The sequence below is a fragment of the Triticum aestivum genome, chromosome 7D, assembly GCF_018294505.1.
Source record: "Triticum aestivum cultivar Chinese Spring chromosome 7D, IWGSC CS RefSeq v2.1, whole genome shotgun sequence".
Taxonomy (NCBI): Eukaryota; Viridiplantae; Streptophyta; class Magnoliopsida; order Poales; family Poaceae; genus Triticum; species Triticum aestivum.
The window spans coordinates 284,323,937-284,344,160 of NC_057814.1; positions in this window are offsets into that span (position 1 = coordinate 284,323,937).

Sequence of the window (20,224 nt, forward strand, 5' to 3'; positions counted from 1 at the left end):
TCATCAACTGAGCAGATGACCTTGAGGACTACACGGGTCCCCAAGAGAGGTCGCACTCTTCCGTGTCTGCTTACGTTATGTGTCTGCTTACGTTATGCGTCGCTTAATATGATGACATGCTACATTATCGTCGTGTTCACCTATTAGACTCCAAGTCAGGTCCAAACTAATTCTGAAACTTGAGTTTTTAACTGGTTGTGGGGTACATATTGGGGCAGCAATCAGTACTATCTGTCTACTATCTGGTTAATCTACGGTGTCTACTATGAGTTTCATGTTGGGTGTAAACAAATATTAAAGGAGCCATTATCTGTATTTTTTAACTAAAGCTATTATCTGCCTGCTATCATTGGTTTTGGGTCTATCCACAGTTTGCTACCATCAGTCTGGATTTGTGCATGCACTCCTTACATAATCTCACTATGTTTTATTCCTATGCATGCCAGTTATTATACACAATGGAACTGATCATGTAGAGCAAAAGAGACGAGCCTTGTGTGGCAATAATATTTCATGCAGACGTCGTTCCATGGTGGGCCCAAAGGCAGCCCCCCTCCACCCATTTCGGATCGTAATAAAGAGGAAGATAACTTTTCTGAGGGGGATTCAGAAGGAGAAGACCACTCCTATTTACCCCATGAGGTCTTCGCTCTAACTTGGCATGCTGATGTTGGTAATATTATGCATATGGTGCCTTGAATTGCTTACTGTATACATTAAAGATGTCATCTGCTTAGTTTAGACATGCTTTGTGTCAATGCCATCTGTTTAGTTTCTTTATCGTATATGTGAATCATGCAATGCCATCTTGTCTAGCCAGGCATCATATATGTGAATTTTGCAATGCCACCTTGGTTAGCCAGTCATCTTATATGTGAATTATATCATGCCATCATTTTTTTATTACGTGTTAAATTTGTCAACAATTTTAGTACATTCAATTACTCTTCCTGTGCATCAGCCATTCGACACGGTCATGGAAAAATCTGGAGTGGAAACAAGGTCTTCAGAGCAGACAATGCTATCTGACGAAGCGCATGTCTTGCTGGTTACCGATAGCTCCTCAGAGGAGGATTCAGAGACAGATGACCAGTCATATTCCCCCCCCCCTCGAGGTGCATGCCCTAACTTGGCAGGGTTATGTTGCTCATATCGTGCATATGTAATCTTGCATTTCTATGTCATTTGCTTAGTTTAGACATGCTTTGTTGAATGCCACCTGTTTAGTGTCTAATTACCATATATGTGAATTATGCAATGCCATCTTGCTGTAAGACATTATATATGTTAATTATGCAATGTTATCTTGTTGCAAGGCATTATGTATGTGAATTATGCAATGCCATGCTGTTTAGGCAAGCGTCATATATGTGAATTATATCATGCCGTCCTTTTTTTTGTATTTCTCATTGCTTTTGTTGACAATGTTTGTATATTCAACTGCTCTTCCTGTGCATCAGCCATTTGAATTGGTGATGGACAAATCTGGAATCAAAATAAGGTCTTCAGAGCAGACAATGCTACCTGCTGAAGCAGATATCTTGCTGGTGTTGGGGAACGTAGTAATTTCAAAAAAATTCCTACGCACACGCAAGATCATGGTGATGCATAGCAACGAGAGGGGAGAGTGTTGTCCACGTTCCCTTGTAGACCGACAGCGGAAGCGTTATCACAACGCGGTTGATGTAGTCGTACGTCTTCACGATCCGACCGATCAAGTACCGAACGCACGGCACCTCCGAGTTCAGCACACGTTCAGCTCGATGACGTCCCACGAACTCCGATCCAGCCGAGTGTTGAGGGAGAGTTTTTTCAGCACGACGGCGTGGTGACGATGATGATGTTCCACCGACGCAGGGCTTCGCCTAAGCTCCGCAACGGTATTATCGAGGTGTAATATGGTGGAGGGGGGCACTGCACACGGCTAAAATATCGTATATCAACATGTGTGTAGAGGTGCCCCCTGCTCCCGTATATAATGGAGCAAGGGGGAGGCCGGCTGCCTTGGGCGCGCCAAGGAGAGGGGGGATTCCTCCTCCTAGTAGGAGTAGGACTCCCCTTTCCTAGTCCAACTAGGAAGAGAGGGGGGAAGGAAAGAGAGGGAAAGAGGGGCTGCGCCCCCCTCCCCTAGTCCAATTAGGACTCCTCATGGGAGGGGGGGCGCCACCTCCTGGCTGCTGCCCTCTCTCTCCCCTCAAGCCCCACTAAGGCACAATACTTCCCCCCGGGGTTCCGGTAACCCCTCCGGCACTCCGACTTTATCCGAAACTTCTCCGGAACACTTCCGTTTTCCGAATATAGTTGTCCAATATATCAATCTTTATGTCTCGACCATTTCGAGACTCCTCGTCATGTCCGTGATCACATCCGGGACTCCGAACAACCTTCCATACATCAAAACATATAAACTCATAATATAACTGTCATTGTAACGTTAAGCGTGCGGACCCTACGGGTTCGAGAACTATGTAGACATGACCGAGACACCTCTCCGGTCAATAACCAATGGCGGAACCTGGATGCTCATATTGGTTCCCACATATTCTACGAAGATCTTTATTGGTCAGACCGCATAACAACATACGTTGTTCCCTTTGTCATCGGTATGTTACTTGCCCGAGATTCGATCGTCGGTATCTCGATACCTAGTTCAATCTCATTACCGACAAGTCTCTTTACTCGTTCCGTAATACATCATCCCGCAACTAACTCATTAGTCACAATGCTTGCAAGGCTTATAGTGATGTGCATTACCGAGTGGGCCCAGAGATACCTCTCCGACAATCGGAGTGACAAATCCTAATCTCGAAATACGCCAACCCAACAAGTACCTTTGGAGACACCTGTAGAGCACCTTTATAATCACCCATTTACGTTGTGACGTTTGGTAGCACACAAAGTGTTCCTCCGATAAACGGGAGTTGCATAATCTCATAGTCATAGGAACATGTATAAGTCATGAAGAAAGCAATAGCAACATACTAAACGATCGGGTGCTAAGCTAACGGAATGGGTCAAGTCAATCACGTCATTCTCCTAATGAGGTGATCCCGTTAATAAAATGACAACTCATGTCTATGGCTAGGAAACATAACCATCTTTGATTAACGAGCTAGTCAAGTAGAGGCATACTAGTGACACACTGTTTGTCTATGTATTCGCACATGTATTATGTTTCCGGTTAATACAATTCTAGCATGAATAATAAACATTTATCATGATATAAGGAAATAAATAATAACTTTATTATTGCCTCTAGGGCATATTTCCTTCAGTCTCCCACTTGCACTAGAGTCAATAATCTAGTTCACATCGCATGTGACTTAACATCAATAGTTCACATCACCATGTGATTAACACCCATAGTTCACATCGTCATGTGACCAACACCCAAAGGGTTTACTAGAGTCAGTAATCTAGTTCACATCGCTATGTGATTGACACCCAAAGAGTACTACGGGGTGATCATGTTTTTCTTGTGAGATAATTTTAGTCAACGGGTCTGTCACATTCAGATCCGTAAGTATTTTGCAAATTTCTATGTCTACAATGCTCTGCACGGAGCTACTCTAGCTAATTGCTCCGACTTTCAATATGTATCTAGACTGAGACTTAGAGTCATCTAGATTAGTGTCAAAACTTGTATCGACGTAATCCTTTACGACGAACCTTTTGTCACTTCCATAATCGAGAAACATATCCTTATTCCACTAAGGATAATTTTGACCGCTGTCCAGTAATCTACTCCTAGATCACTATTGTACTCCCTTGCCAAAATCAGTGTAGGGTATACAGTAGATCTGGTACACAGCATGGCATACTTTATAGAACCTATGGCCAAGGCATAGGAAATGACTTTCATTCTCTTTCTATCTTCTGCCGTGGTCGGGCTTTGAGTCTTACTCAATTTCACACCTTGTAACACAGGCAAGAACTCTTTCTTTGACTGTTCTAGTTTGAACTACTTCAAAATCTTGTTAAGGTATGTACTCATTGAAAAAACTTATCAAGCGTCTTGATCTATCTCTATAGATCTTGATGCTCAATATGTAAGCAGCTTCACCGAGGTTTTTCTTTGAAAAACTCCTTTCAAACACTCCTTTATGCTTTGCAGAATAATTATACATTATTTCCGATCAACAATATGTCATTCACATATACTTATCAGAAATGTTGTAGTGCTCCCACTCACTTTCTTGTAAATACAGGCTTCACCGCAACTCTGTATAAAACTATATCCTTTGATCAACTTATCAAAGCGTATATTCCAACTCCGAGATGCTTGCACCAGTCCATAAATGGATCGTTGGAGCTTGCATATTTTGTTAGCACTTTTAGGATTAACAAAACCTCCTGGTTGCATCATATACAACTCTTCTTTAATAAATCCATTAAGGAATGCAGTTTTGTTTATCCATTTGCCATATTTCATAAAATGCGGCAATTGCTAACATGATTCAGACAGACTTAAGCATAGATACGAGTGAGAAACTCTCATCATAGTCAACACCTTGAACTTGTCGAAAACCTTTTTGCGACAATTCTAGCTTTGTAGACAGTAACACTACTATCACTGTCTGTCTTCCTCTTGAAGATCCATTTAATCTCAATGGCTCACCGATCATTGGGCAAGTCAATCAAAGTCCATACTTTGTTCTCATATATGGATCTTGTCTCAGATTTCATGGCCTCAAGCCATTTCGCGGAATCTGGGCTCATCATCGCTTCCTCATAGTTCGTAGGTTCGTCATGGTCAAGTAACATGACCTCCAGAACAGGATTACCGTACCACTCTGGTGTGGATCTCACTCTAGTTTACCTACGAGGTTTGGTAGTAACTTGATCTGAAGTTACATGATCATCATCATTAACTTCCTCAATAATTGGTGTAGGAGTCACAGGAACAGATTTCTGTGATGAACTACTTTCCAATAAGGGAGCAGGTACAGTTACCTCCTCAAGTTCTACTTTCCTCCCACTCACTTCTTTCGAGAGAAACTCCTTCTCTAGAAAGGATCCATTCTTAGAAACGAATGTCTTGCGTTCGGATCTGTGATAGAAGGTGTACCCAACTGTCTCCTTTGGGTATCCTATGAAGACACATTTCTCCGATTTGGGTTTGAGCTTATCAGGATGAAACCTTTTCACATAAGCATCGCAACCCAAAATTTTAAGAAACGACAACTTTGGTTTCTTGCCAAACCACAGTTCATAAGATGTCGTCTCAACGGATTTAGATGGTACCCTATTTAACGTGAATCCAGATGTCTCTAATGCATAACCCCAAAACAATAGTGGTAGATCGGTAAGAGACATCATATATCGCACCATATCTAATAAAGTACGGTTACGATGTTCGGACACACCATTACACTGTGGTGTTCCAGGTGGCGTGAGTAGTGAAACTATTTCACTTTGTTTTTACTGAAGGCCAAACTCGTAACTCAAATACTCTTTTCCACAATCAGATCGTAGAAACTTTATTTTCTTGTTACGATGATTTTGCACTTCACTCTGAAACTATATGAACTTTTCAAATGTTTCAGACTTCTGTTTCATTAAGAAGATATACCCATATCTGCTCAAATCATCTGTGAAGGTAAGAAAATAATGATACCTACTACGAGCCTCAATATTCATCGGACCACATACATCTGTATGTATGATTTCCAACAAATTTGTTGCTCTCTCCATAGTTCTGGAGAACGGCGTTTTAGTCTTCTTACCCATGAGGCACGGTTCGCAAGCATCAAGTGATTCCAAAATCCCATCAGTATGGAGTTTCTTCATGCGCTTTACACCAATATGACCTAAATGGCAGTGCCACAAATAAGTTGCACTATCATTATTAACTTTGCATCTATTGGCTTCATTATTATGAATATGTGTATCACTACGATCGAGATCCAACAAACCATTTTATTGAGTGTATGACCATAGAAGGTTTTATTCATGTAAACAGAACAACAATTATTCTCTAATTTAAATGAATAACCGTATTGCAACAAACATGATCAAATCATATTCATGCTCAACGGAAACACCAAATAACACTTATTTAGTTTCAACACTAATCCCGAAAGTATAGGGAGTGTGCGATGATGATCATATCAATCTTGGAACTACTTCCAACACACATCGTCACCTCGCCTTTTACTAGTCTCTGTTTATTCTGCAACTCCCGTTTCGAGTTACTACTCTTAGCAACTGAACCAGTATCAAATACCGAGGGGTTGCTATAAACACTAGTAAAGTACACATCAATAACATGTATATCCAATATACCTTTGTTCACTTTGCCATCCTTCTTATCCACCAAATACTTGGGGTAGTTCCGCTTCCAGTGACCAGTCCCTTTGCAGTAGAAGCACTTAGTCTCAGGCTTAGGTACATACTTGGGCTTCTTCACTTGAGTAGCAACTTGCTTGCCGTTCTTCTTGAAGTTCCCCTTCTTCCCTTTGCCCTTTTCTTGAAACTAGTGGTCTCGTCAACCAACAACACTTGATGTTTTTCTTGATCTCTACCTTCGTCGATTTCAGCATCACGAAGAGCTCGGGAATTACTTTCGTCATCCCTTGCATACAACAGTTCATCACGAAGTTCTACTAACTTGGTGATGGTGACTAGAGAATTCTGTCAATCACTATTTTATCTGGAAGATTAACTCCCACTTGATTCAAGTGATTGTAGTACCCACACAATCTGAGCACATGCTCACTAGTTGAGCGATTCTCCTCCATCTTTTAGCTATAGAACTTGTTGGAGACTTCATATCTCTCAACTCGGGTATTTTCTTGAAATATTAACTTCAACTCCTGGAACATCTCATATGGTCCATGACGTTCAAAACGTCTTTGAAGTCCCGATTCTAAGCCGTTAAGCATGGTGCACTAAACTATCAAGTAGTCATCATATTGAGCTAGCCAAACATTCATAACGTCTGCATCTGCTCCTGCAATAGGTCTGTCACCTAGCGGTGCATCAAGGACATAATTCTTCTGTGCAGTAATGAGGATAATCCTCAGATCATGGATCCAATCCGCATCTTTGCTACTAACATCTTTCAACATAATTTTTCCTTAGGAACATATCAAAAAAATAAACACAGGGAAGCAACAACGCGAGCTATTGATCTACAACATAATTAGCAAAATACTATCAGGACTAAGTTCATGATAAATTTAAGTTCAATTAATCATATTACTTAAGAACTCCCACTTAGATAGACATCCCTCTAATCCTCTAAGTGATCACGTGATCCATATCAACTAAACCATGTCCGATCATCACGTGAGATGGAGTAGTTTCAATGGTGAACATCACTATGTTGATCATATCTACTATATGATTCACGCTCGACCTTTCGGTCTCCGTGTTCCGAGGCCATATCTGCATATGCTAGGCTCGTCAAGTTTAACCTGAGTATTCCGCGTGTGCAACTGTTTTGCACCCGTTGTATTTGAACATAGAGCCTATCACACCCGATCATCACGTGGTGTCTCAGCACGAAGAACTTTCGCAACGGTGCATACTCAGGGAGAACACTTTTATCTTGAAATTTTAGTGAGAGATCATCTTATAATGCTACCGTCAATCAAAGCAAGATAAGATGCATAAAAGATTAACATCACATGCAATCAATATAAGTGATATGATATGGCCATCATCATCTTGTGCTTGTGATCTCCATCTCCGAAGCACCGTCATGATCACCATCATCACCGGCGCGACACCTTGATCTCCATCGTAGCATCGTTGTCGTCTCGCCAACTATTGCTTTTACGACTATCGCTACCGCTTAGTGATAAAGTAAAACAATTACATGGCGATTGCATTTCATACAATAAAGCGAGAACCATATGGCTCGTGCCAGTTGCCGATAACTCGGTTACAAAACATGATCATCTCATACAATAAAATATAGCATCATGTCTTGACCATATCACATCACATCATGCCCTGCAAAAACAAGTTAGACGTCCTCTACTTTGTTGTTGCAAGTTTTACGTGGCTGCTAGGGGCTTAGCAAGAACCGTTCTTACCTACGCATCAAAACCACAATGATAGTTTGTCAAGTTGGTGCTGTTTTAACCTTTGCAAGGACCGGGCGTAGCCACACTCGGTTCAACTAAAGTGAGAGAGACAGACACCCGCCAGTCACCTTTAAGCAACAAGTGCTCGCAACGGTGAAACCAGTCTCGCGTAAGCGTACACGTAATGTCGGTCCGGGCCGCTTCATCTCACAATACCGTTGAACCAAAGTATGACATGCTGGTAAGCAGTATGACTTATATCGCCCACAATTCACTTGTGTTCTACTCATGCATAGCATCAACGCATAAAACCAGGCTCTGATACCACTGTTGGGGAACGTAGTAATTTCAAAAAAATTCCGACGCACACGCAAGATCATGGTGATGCATAGCAACAAGAGGGGAGAGTGTTGTCCATGTACCCTTGTAGACCGACAGCGGAAGCGTTATCACAACACGGTTGATGTAGTCATATGTCTTCACGATCCGACCGATCAAGTACCGAACGCACGACACCTCCGAGTTCAGCACATGTTCAGCTCGATGACGTCCCTCGAACTCCGATCCAGCCGAGCGTTGAGGGAGAGTTTTGTCAGCACAACGGCGTGGTGACGATGATGATGTTCCACCGACGCGGGCTTCGCCTAAGCTCCGCAACGGTATTATCGAGGTGTAATATGGTGGAGGGGGGCACCGCACACGGCTAAAATATAATATATCAACTTGTGTGTAGAGGTGCCCCCTGCCCCCGTATATAAAGGAGCAAGGGGGAGGCCGGCTGCCTTGGGTGCGCCAAGGAGAGGGGGGGAGTCCTCCTCCTAGTAGGAGTACGACTCCCCTTTCCTAGTCCAACTAGGAAGAGAGGGGGGGGAAGGAAAGAGAGGGAAAGGGAGAGGGAAAGAGGGGCTGCGCCCCCCTCCCCTAGTCCAATTAGGACTCCTCATGGGAGGGGGCGCGCCACCTCCTGGCTGCTGCCCTCTCTCTCCCCTCAAGGCCCACTAAGGCCCAATACTTCCCCGGGGGGTTCCGGTAACCCCTCCGGCACTCCCGTTTTATCCGAAACATCTCCGGAACACTTCCGGTGTCCGAATATAGTCGTCCAATATATCAATCTTTATGTCTCGACCATTTTGAGACTCCTCGTCATGTCCGTGATCACATCCGAGACTCCGAACAACCTTCGGTACATCAAAACATATAAACTCATAATATAACTGTCATCGTAACGTTAAGTGTGCGGACCCTACGGGTTCGAGAACTATGTAGACATGACCGAGACACCTCTCCGGTCAATAACCAATAGCGGAACCTGGATGCTCATATTGGTTCCCACATATTCCACGAAGATCTTTATCGGTCAGACCGCATAACAACATACGTTGTTCCCTTTGTCATCGGTATGTTACTTGCCCGAGATTCGATCGTCGGTATCTCGATACCTAGTTCAATCTCGTTACCGGCAAGTCTCTTTACTCGTTCCCTAATACATCATCCTGCAACTAACTCATTAGTCACAATGCTTGCAAGGCTTATAGTGATGTGCATTACCGAGTGGGCCCAGAGATACCTCTCCGACAATCGGAGTGACAAATCCTAATCTCGAAATACGCCAACCCAACAAGTACCTTTGGAGACACCTGTAGAGCACCTTTATAGTCACCCATTTACGTTGTCACGTTTGGTAGCACACAAAGTGTTCCTCCGATAAACGGGAGTTGCATAATCTCATAGTCATAGGAACATGTATAAGTCATGAAGAAAGAAATAGCAACATACTAAACGATCGGGTGCTAAGCTAACGGAATGGGTCAAGTCAATCACGTCATTCTCCTAATGAGGTGATCCCATTAATCAAATGACAACTCTCGTCTATGGCTAGGAAACATAACCATCTTTGATTAACGAGCTAGTCAAGTAGAGGCATACTAGTGACACACTGTTTGTCTATGTATTCACACATGTATTATGTTTCCGGTTAATACAATTCTAGCATGAATAATAAACATTTATCATGATATAAGGAAATAAATAATAACTTTATTATTGCCTCTAGGGCATATTTCCTTCAGCTGGTTACACATAGCTCTTCAGAGGAGGATTCAGAGGCAGATGACCAGTCCTATTGTCCCCCTGAGGTGTATGCTCAAACTTGGTAGGGTTATATTACTCATATAATGCATATGTTGTATTGCAATGCTTAGTTTTTACATCATATACACAATATTGAATGCCGTCTCCTTAGTTGACACATCATATATGCGATTGCCCTCTGCTCACTTCCTTAGTATATAAATCATATATTTGAATTATGTCATGCCATGATGTTTACATAGACAGCATGTATCTGAATTATGGCATGCCAACCCATTTTCTAAAGACATAATATAGTTATATCATCTCATCCTGTTTACATAGTCATCATATTTTAAATTATGTCATTCTATCCGTGAATTATATCATGCCATCATGTTTCCATCGACGGCATGTTTGTGATTTATGGCATGCCAACCACTTTAATTGACACATCGTATAGTTATATCATGTCATCCTGTTTACATAGTCATCATATTTTGAAGTATGTCATTCTATCCTGTTTAGTTAGCCATCATACATGTGAAATTGTGTCATGCTATCCTGTTTAATTAGCCATCATATATGTGAAATTATGTCCTGCTATTTTGTTTGCTTAGAGAACATAAATGTGAATTATTTCATGCCCTGTTTTCTTCCCTACTATCCATTGCACCTGTCTATCTTACATTGTCTGTACATTCAATTACTTTTCTTGTTTATCAGCCATTTCAATTGGAGGGAGTGATGGCAGTATCTGTGGGAGTAAAAACACGGTCTTCAGAAAAGATCGTGCTACCTGTCGATGCAGATAGAACCACGATTGTACTTGCCCAAGAACTAGCCCCACCACACATAACCCACACTCATTCAGATTGTACCCCTACCCAGTTGGACAGAGAACCAGCTACACCCCTTCTAACCCCAACCCCAGCAGATAGACACCTAGTTCCCGTTGACACATCACCGTCTCCACCACAGAGCACCCAAACACGAGCAGTTACTAAGGCAACTGCAGTGCCCAAATCACGAGGACCACCACTCCGAACCCGAAGTCAACGCTTAAAGCAGAAGAAGAATTGTTCTCAGGTCAGGTTCCGTAGCTATGGTTCATAATACTTTGCTCTTGCATCACTATATTTACTGATACCAACTAATTTCAAATTTGAAGGATGCAATTGAAACTCCAATGGCGCAATAGGTATGTTTTAAACATGTTTCTTCAACGTGTTTGGATGTTTGCCATTGTAACTTGCTCTTTGTTGATTTCAGTTTCAATTGAATAAACAGTTATGTTCTCATGCCATGCACATTACAAGTGTTGTTATTGCTGTGTAGTTTCCCACACTTATATTCTGTCTATGCTGCTTTGTCTTAAATAGATATGATTCGAACTGTATCTATCTTGATTTGGCAACATAAACTAGAATGATATAGACCATACAGTGACTATACTACATAGATATATGTTTGTTTCATGTTGTTATCCTGTCCACCTTACTACTGAACTGGTTTACCAAAATGAGTTTCATATACTACATTGTAAACCTGAGATGTGTTTTTTTGTTTCTCTTTTAGAACGCGGATAAAATATTGGAGAAGAGTACCCTGTTATGCAATGGTAAAGGAAGTAATGCATATAAGGTTCAAGATAGTGAGACATCCCTATTGATCTCCAAGAAAGCTGATAAAAACTATATTGAAGACACTGAGACAACCCCAAAGTCCTGTCTTGATGTAGTGTTCGAGTTACTTGCTACCACTGCTGGCACCAGCTCTTCGAACTCGTCGCCTAAATTAGTTCGGCTTCTTGAGTCTCAACTTCAAGCTGAAAGACATCGATCAGATGTTATGCGATAGGAAGCCGAAGGACTGAAGAAGTCCCTGCAAAATTCAGATGCATACTTTCTGGTGCAACAGCAAGCGCCGGAGGACTTAAGCGCCAAACAAGAGAAAGTTAATAAGCTTGCTAAGCATCTTGCCAGCATTATGGGTACCCAGGATATTGTTGCTTGAGCTCTTCTGAAGTGGTTTCAGTTCTAGACTTGTTTTGCTGCGGCGTTTATATGCTGCTGTGTTCCCTATATTTGCACTGGTGGCGAACTTTGATGCCCAGTGGATGTAATATGTGTAATAGCCATGATAGCCAAGTGTAAGTTGTTTGCTTATTTATTTCCTTGTTGTCTTGTTTATTTGTTTGCTTGTAGTCAGTGCAGTTCTTTTTCTGCAGTTTGCTAGTGGCTGCAATAACCTATTTTTTAAAAATAGGCCACAATAACCATGGGCTAATATTTACTGTAGTGACACTGGGCCTCCTACGGGCCATAGAAATAGGGGGCTTTCTACGGGCCGTATAAACAGTGGGCCTTCTACGGGCCGTAGAAATAGTGGGCCTTCTACGGGCCGTAGAAACAATGGGCCTTCTACGGGCCATATCATCAATGGGCCTTATACGGGCCGTATGATCGATTGGCCAAACATGGGCCAACCAGACCGCATTCTGGCCGTAAATGGGCTAGAGTTGGAATCGTATGTTCATGGGCCGACCATAACGGGCCATCGTTAATAGGCCGTATTTGATGACGCTATGAAAATGGGCCAACGTATTAACGGACCACAAACAGGCCGACTGTAACGACGGGCTAAATTTGGCCCACAAGCAGAAAATGACAGTAACGGGCCGTAAGTAAAGGAATGCTGGAAAATAGCCCAAGAATAAATGGGCTCTGAGAAGGCCGAAAGATAAGATGGGCTGGAAACGGCGCAACGGAATAACGGGCCGTTAATGGGTATAAAGTAATACATTGTTCATTACGGGCCAGTTTCAGCACGGGCCGTTAATAGGCCAAGAGTTACATAGGGCCTCATATGGGCCGAAAGACGTCATGGGCCAGAAGTGAAAACGGGCTGGAATCATATTGGATGGCCCACATGACGCTACTAGGCCTAATTCGGATAGGGCGTAACGGGCCTTGGGTCAGCGGGCTGTAAATGGGCTATATGCGAACATGCCGTTAACAGGCTTTCCATGGGCCGGCCCGCCACCTTTTGACCAAGTCAAACGGGCCGGCCTTTTCACAGGAATGGGCCACTGTTGGGCCGTGCCACGTGTCGTCGTATCATAGGCGCCTTCTGTCCAATGAGTGGATGACATCTGTCCCAGCGATGAGCCGACACATGTTTCCTCCAGCCAATGATGATTTTACATGTGGAAAATCCCCATTGGTCGGGGCTGTTAATGGGTTATCGGATCCAAAACCCGACCCGATAGCTTAACGGCGTTCCGTTACGGTGGATGCCACGTGTCGGTCACCCTTGACGAAAGCACTTCTATGACGCGCGATTTATCGTCATGGAAGTGGACACTTCCGTGATGATAATTTTGGTAATGTCATGGAACACTTCTACAACAGCACAGGTATGACTATCTTGATTCTGTCATAAATTTGTCATGGATGTACATGCATGACAAAAAACGCGACCTACTGTGACAAACACGTATCATCAGGGAAGTGTATTTTTTTGTAGTGAGGGTTTTAACCCGATGACTATGATAACGACGCAAATCTCGCCGGTAAATCGCCGTACGAGCCACCGCAAGGTCACGCTCCTCATCCAGGAGGTCAAGATCATCTTGCTGTGCTTTTTCTTATCAACTTCAACATAAGCCGCCACATGAGGCGAGTCGTGACGGATGTCACTGGGAAGAACCGCCTCTGCTCCGTAAACCATGAAGAAAGGCGTATAACCCGTGGATCTATTGGGTGTAGTATTGATACTCCAAAGCATTGAGGTAAATTCTCAACCCAACAACCCGGCGTCCTTTGCAAAGGGACCATAAGCCGGGGCTTTATGCCTCTCAAGATTTCTTGATTGGCCCTTTCAGCTTGACTATTGGACTGGGGGTGAACCACTAATGAAACGTCAAGACGAATATGCTCTCGTTGACAAAATCCTTTCATAGCACCCTTAGACAGATTCATACCAAAACAGAAAATCACCTTTTTAATGAATTGAACTGCCGTTGCCGCATCACACTTGCTGACCGACTTGCCTCAACCCACTTTGTGAATTTGTCAACCGCCACCAAAAGATGGGTATTTTTGTCCTTGGGTCTCTTGAAAGGTCCAACCATATCCAGCCCCCAGAGTGCAAACGGCCATGTGATTGGAATCATCCTCAATTCTTGAGCCGGCACATGAGCTCGTCTGGAAAATTTCTGATAGCCGTCGCACTTGCTAACCAGATCTTCTACATCAGCATGAGCCGTCAGCCAATAAAACCCATGACGAAAAGCTTTAGCCATGACAGACTTATAGCCGGTATGAAGGCCACAATCTCCTTCATGAATCCCTCTTAGAATATCACGGCCCTCCTCAGGAGAAATACACCGCTTAAACACCCCTGTGACACTGCATCGGTGTAACTCGCCATTGGCAATGGTCGTCGACTTAGATCGTCGGGCTATTTTCCTGGCCAAAGTTTATCCTCAGGTAACTCACCCCGGGTCATATAACACTACTACAGATGCTGCTAACGCGACACTACGATCAGAGACCCTTCGACGAAACTGTGTGTGATGCAATAATCGCAAACGCTGGTGTAAAAGAACCGTCAAAAAGGTGCAAACCGTTTGCGATGGCGGAGCCATCAAACACGGTTCAGATTTTAGTTGCGTGTGCGATCTAGGGCATACGGTTCAGTCCAATGAACTGTTTGCGATGAGATGGAACAAAAGAACGGGCAGCCTGATGAAGGCGTGTGCGATATAGAGCATACGGTTCACTCGGATGAACTATTTGTGATTAGGCAACACAAAAGAAACGGTCAGCCAGATCAAGGTGTGTGTGATTGAGGGCATACGCTTCGGAAGGATTAACTGTTTGCGATTAGGCAACGGAATAGAAACGGGTCAGCCAGATCAAGGTGTGTGTGATTGAGGGCATACGCTTCAGAAGGATTAACTGTTTGCGATTAGGCAACATAATAGAAACGGGTCAGCCAGATCAAAGTGTCTGCGATTGATGGCATACACTTCACATGGATGAACTGTTTGCGGTGCACCCTATGGTGCAAACGCCATGTATGCGGCCGAGAAGGCGTACGTGCCCACGTTACGCCTTTCAGGAATAGTGTCGCACATATAACTGTCAGTAATTTTTTTGAGAGAACCGTCAGTAAATTTTGAGCATGCGTCCCGTCACAATTTTTTTAGAAGAACAGGGAGGCCGCATCCCGTCACATTCCAAATTGCAAACCTGTTCACACCGATAAAAACCTAAACGGTTTCCCACTTAGGAGCGTATTACTACTCGGTTATAAATACTATTACTCCAAGATGACTGCACATTCCTCCTGAACTCATCATCAAAAAAAACAAACAAGTCATTCATCATCGTTCCCTTGCGTTTGCCATGGCTAGCGTGAGTTCTGGGTTGAGAGATTGCCACCAGGGAGAGGCGAGCCTGGAAGCGGAAGCACGAGAGATGTATGTCGGTGTTCTAGGAACAGGGGTCCCCAGACTTGCCTGCCTCCGGCTCGGGGTGTGTCTCCACCAACGGCCTGGTACAGCCCATCTTCATCAACAGCCAACCAAGACCCTCGCGAGGGGCCAAGCCTCGCGAGGCGGACGATGCCAAGGCCTCCTTAGGGGCAACCTCACTAGGCTGGATCCCGAGGAGCGGAGATATCTATGCAAGGGGTACCTCGCGAGGTTCGCGTGACGTGAGTCGTGACGACCAAGGCTAGGCGGGCGCCAGCGGGCGCAGAGTACTAGTTGCCTCTTTGGTGCTAAAGGGGCAAGTGCAGGCGAGGAGTCCCGAGGCATCAGGCAAAGGTTTCCATATCGGCGCAACGAGACCAGGACCAGCAGGACGGCAGGAAGGAGGTCACCACGGAGCCCATGACGGCGTCACCGCCAGAGCCTTTGGCAGGCGAAGACCACCTTTTGTCAGGATAACTTGTACTAGTTGTCCCCCTTCAAATTGGCCGTTGTGGGATCCCTTTCCGCCTAATATTTGGGAAGAGGACCAGGGCCTCTATAAATAGGACTAGCCACCACCATAGGAAAGGGGGGGTATTGGATTGGACTCATTCCACGAAGGCCAACTCACAAGCTCCTCGAGCTCAAGAACACCTCTCCTCAGGAGCCTGTTCTTCCCTTGTACTTGTTTATCCTGAGCCTATGAGGCAATCCACCACACCACACTGGAGTAGGGTATTACACCACATCGGTGGCCCGAACCAGTATAAACCCTTGTGTCTCTTGTTCTTCGTGTTCGGCAAGCTAGGCCTTGAGATCATCGTCCGAGTGAGATACGGAGAGAGAGATCTACGTGCGCACCCCAGTGTTCGAACCTCAAGGGTTTGCTGGAACACGTAATTCGACATTTGGCGCACCAGGTAGGGGTGCACGGAAGCCTTTTCTTCGGTCGATCCGCGTTCCACCGCTTCATTGCGTCCATGGCTAACGCTCGCCAAGCTCGCGCTGAGCGCCGGGCCACCCTTGCTGCCCATGTTGCTTAGACAGCGCCAGTTGGTGGACTTCCCCATGGTTCTCCATCATCCGCCGCCACCGGCCCGGCGGGAAACGAGCAGCAAGATGGGCGCAGCGCCTCCCCGTTGCTGACTCCGGCCGGCTCGTCGTGTGCCCGCGGATGCGCTGCTCATGGCACGTGAGCTCCTGCGTTACCGCCCCTTCAACGACCTCTACGAGGACTGGCTGGACCGCATCGCCGAGCTCGTCAGCGTCGCTGGGGGCTCTCCTGCACCATCTCTCTCACTGCCTCGCCCTCCTCCAGTAGAAGGCGATGTTGCCCACGGAGTGCCTCCACCAGCAACGCATCAAGGCGGCGCCCTCGCACGAAGACACGGGGCCCCGCGGCGTGACCCGCCACGCCGGGAACCCGCGCACGAAGAAGGAAGCTGCCAAGAGGTCCCTCGGCCGCAAGAAAATGCCCCTGCGCTCCCAGCACCACTGCAAAAGACCGCGCGGCCGCCTGCGGCGGCGGCGCGTGGGTATCAAGACCAGGCTCCGCCTCCGCGGCGGGCTCCGGTGACCACAGCAGGCTGCCGTGCCTTCAGTCCTGGACTTTTGGGTTCCCTCACTGTCGTCAAGATAGTTTTTATCAACTTTCTTGGAGACCAACAGGGATGTCTCACAATCTTGAACCTTATCTGCATTACTTCCTTTACCATTGGATAACGCGGTATTGTTCTCCAATATTTTGTCCGCATTCTAAAAGAGAAACAAGCAGACACATCACATGTTTACCATGTTGTATATGAAACTCATTTTGGTAAATGAGTTCAGTAGTAAAGTGGACAGGATAACAGCATGAAACAAACATATATCTATGTACCATGGTCACCTTATGGTCTATATCATTCTAGTTTTTGTTGCCAAATCAAGATAGAGACACAGTTCAAATAATATTGGTTCAAGACAAAGCAGAATAGACAGAATATAAATGTAGGTAACTATAGAGCAATAACAACACTTGTAATGTGCATGACATGAGAACATAACTGTTTATTCAATTGAAACTGAAATCAACATAGAGCAGGTTACAACAGCAAACCAGTTATAGAAACGGGTTTAAAACATACCTGTTGCGCCATTGGAGTTTCAATTCCATCCTTCAAAATTGAAAATAGTTGGTACGAGTAAATACAGTAATGCAAGAGCAAATGAGTATGAACCATAGCTACAGAACCTGACCTGAGAACAAATCTTCTTCTCCTTTAAGAGTTGAGTTGGGATTCGGAGTGGTGGTCCTCATGCTTTGGGCACTGCAGTTTCCTTACTAACTACTCGTGTTTGGGTGCTCTGTGGTGGAGACGGTGCTGTGTCAACTGGAACTGGGTTACTATCTGCCGGGGTTGGGGTTAGAAGGGGTGTAGCTGGTTCTCTGTCCAACTGGGTAGGGGTACAATCTGTGAGAGTCTGGGTTATGTGTGGTGGATCTGGTCCTTGGGCAAGTACAACCGTGGTTCTATCTGCATCAACTGGTAGCACTATCTTTTCTGAAGACCGTGTTGTTACTCCCTTAGATACTGCCATCATGCTCTCCAATTCAAATGGCTGATAAACAAGAAAAGTAATTGAAAGTATAGACATTGTATGATAGACAGGTGCAATGGATAGTGGGGAATAAATGAGGGCATGAAATAATTCATATTTATGTTGTCTAACCAAACAGGATAGCATGACACAATTTCACATATATGATGGCTAACTAAAGAGGATAACATGACACAATTTCACATTATGATGGCTAACTAAAAAAGATGGAAAGACATAGTTCAAAATATGAGACTATGTAAACAGGATGACATGACATAACTATATAATGTGTTTATTAAAGAGGTTGGCATGCCATAATTCACATACATTCACGGATAGAATGCCGTAATTCAAAATATGATGACTGTAAACACTAAATAGGATGAGATGATATAACTATATGATGTCTTTATTAAATGGGTTGCCATGCCATAATTCAGATAGATGATGTGTATGTACTATGTAAACATGATGGCATGATATAATTCAAATATATGATTTATATAGTAAGCAAGTAAGCAGATGGCAATCCATATATGATGTAAAAACTAAGCAATGCAAGCTAACATGCATGACATGGGTAATATAACCCTGCCAAGTTTGAGCATAGACCTCAGGGGGGAAATAGGACTGGTCATCAGTCTCTGAATCCTCCTCTAAGGAGCTCTCTGTAACCAGCAAGATGTCCGCTTCAGCAGGTAGCATTGTCTGCTCTGAATGCCTTGTTTTCACTCCAGATACTTCCATCACCGCTTCAAATGGCTGATGCACAGGAAGAGTAGTTGAATATACAAACGTTGTCAACAAATGGAACACGTAATACAAAAAAATGATAGCATGATATAATTCACATACATGATGATTGGCTAAACAGCATGGCATTGCATAATTCACATATATAATGCCTTTGCAACAAGATAGCATTGTATAATTCACATATATAATGTCTTGCAACAAGATGGCAATGCATAATTCACATATATGGTCATTAGATACTGAACAGGTGGCATTCACACAGAGCATGTCTAAACTAATCAAATGACATAGCAATGTGAGACACCATACGCACGGTATGAGCAACATAACCCTGCCAAGTTAGAGCATACACCTCGGGGGGGGATAGGACTGGTCATCTGTCTCTGAATCCAACTCTGAGGAGCTATCCGTAACCAGCGAGATATGCGCTTCGTCAGATAGCATAGTCTGCTCTGAAGACCTTGTTTTCACTCCAGAATTTGCCGTCACCGTGTCAAATGGCTGATGCACACAAAGAGCAGTTGAATGTACTAACATTGTTTACAAATGTAATATGTAACGAAAAAAAGGATGGCCTGATATAATTTACATATAAGATGACTGGCTAAGCAGGATGGCATTGCAAAATTCACATATATGATGCCTGGCTAAACAAGATGGCGTTGCATAATTCACATAAACGATGAATAAACTAAACAGATGGCATTCACATAAAGGATGTCTAAACTAAGCAGATGACATATTTGATGTATAAAGTAAGCAATGCAAGACACCATATGCATGATATAACCAACATCAGCATGCCAAGTTAGAGCGAAGACCTCGGGGGGTAAATAGGAGTTGTCTTCTCCTTCTGAATCCCCCTCAGAACAGATATCTTCCTCTCGATTACAATCCGAAATGCGTGGAGGGGGGGCTGCCTTTGCGCCTACCATGGAGCAACGTCTGCATGAAATTTTATTGCCACGCAAGGCTCGTCTCTTTTTCTCTACATGTTCAGTTCCATTGTTTACAATAACTGTCATGCATAGGAATAAAACATAGTGAGATTATGTAAGGAGTGCATGCAGAAATCCAGAGTGATGGTAGCAACCTGTGGATAGACCCAAAACCAATAATAGCAGGCAGATAATGGCTTCAGTTAAAAAATACAGATAATGGCTTCTTTACTGTTTGTTTCCCACCCAACATGAAACTCATAATAGACACCGGAGATTAACCAGATAGTAGATAGATACTATTGATAGCGGCCCCGATATGTACCCCACAACCATTTAAAAACTCAAGTTTGACCATTAGT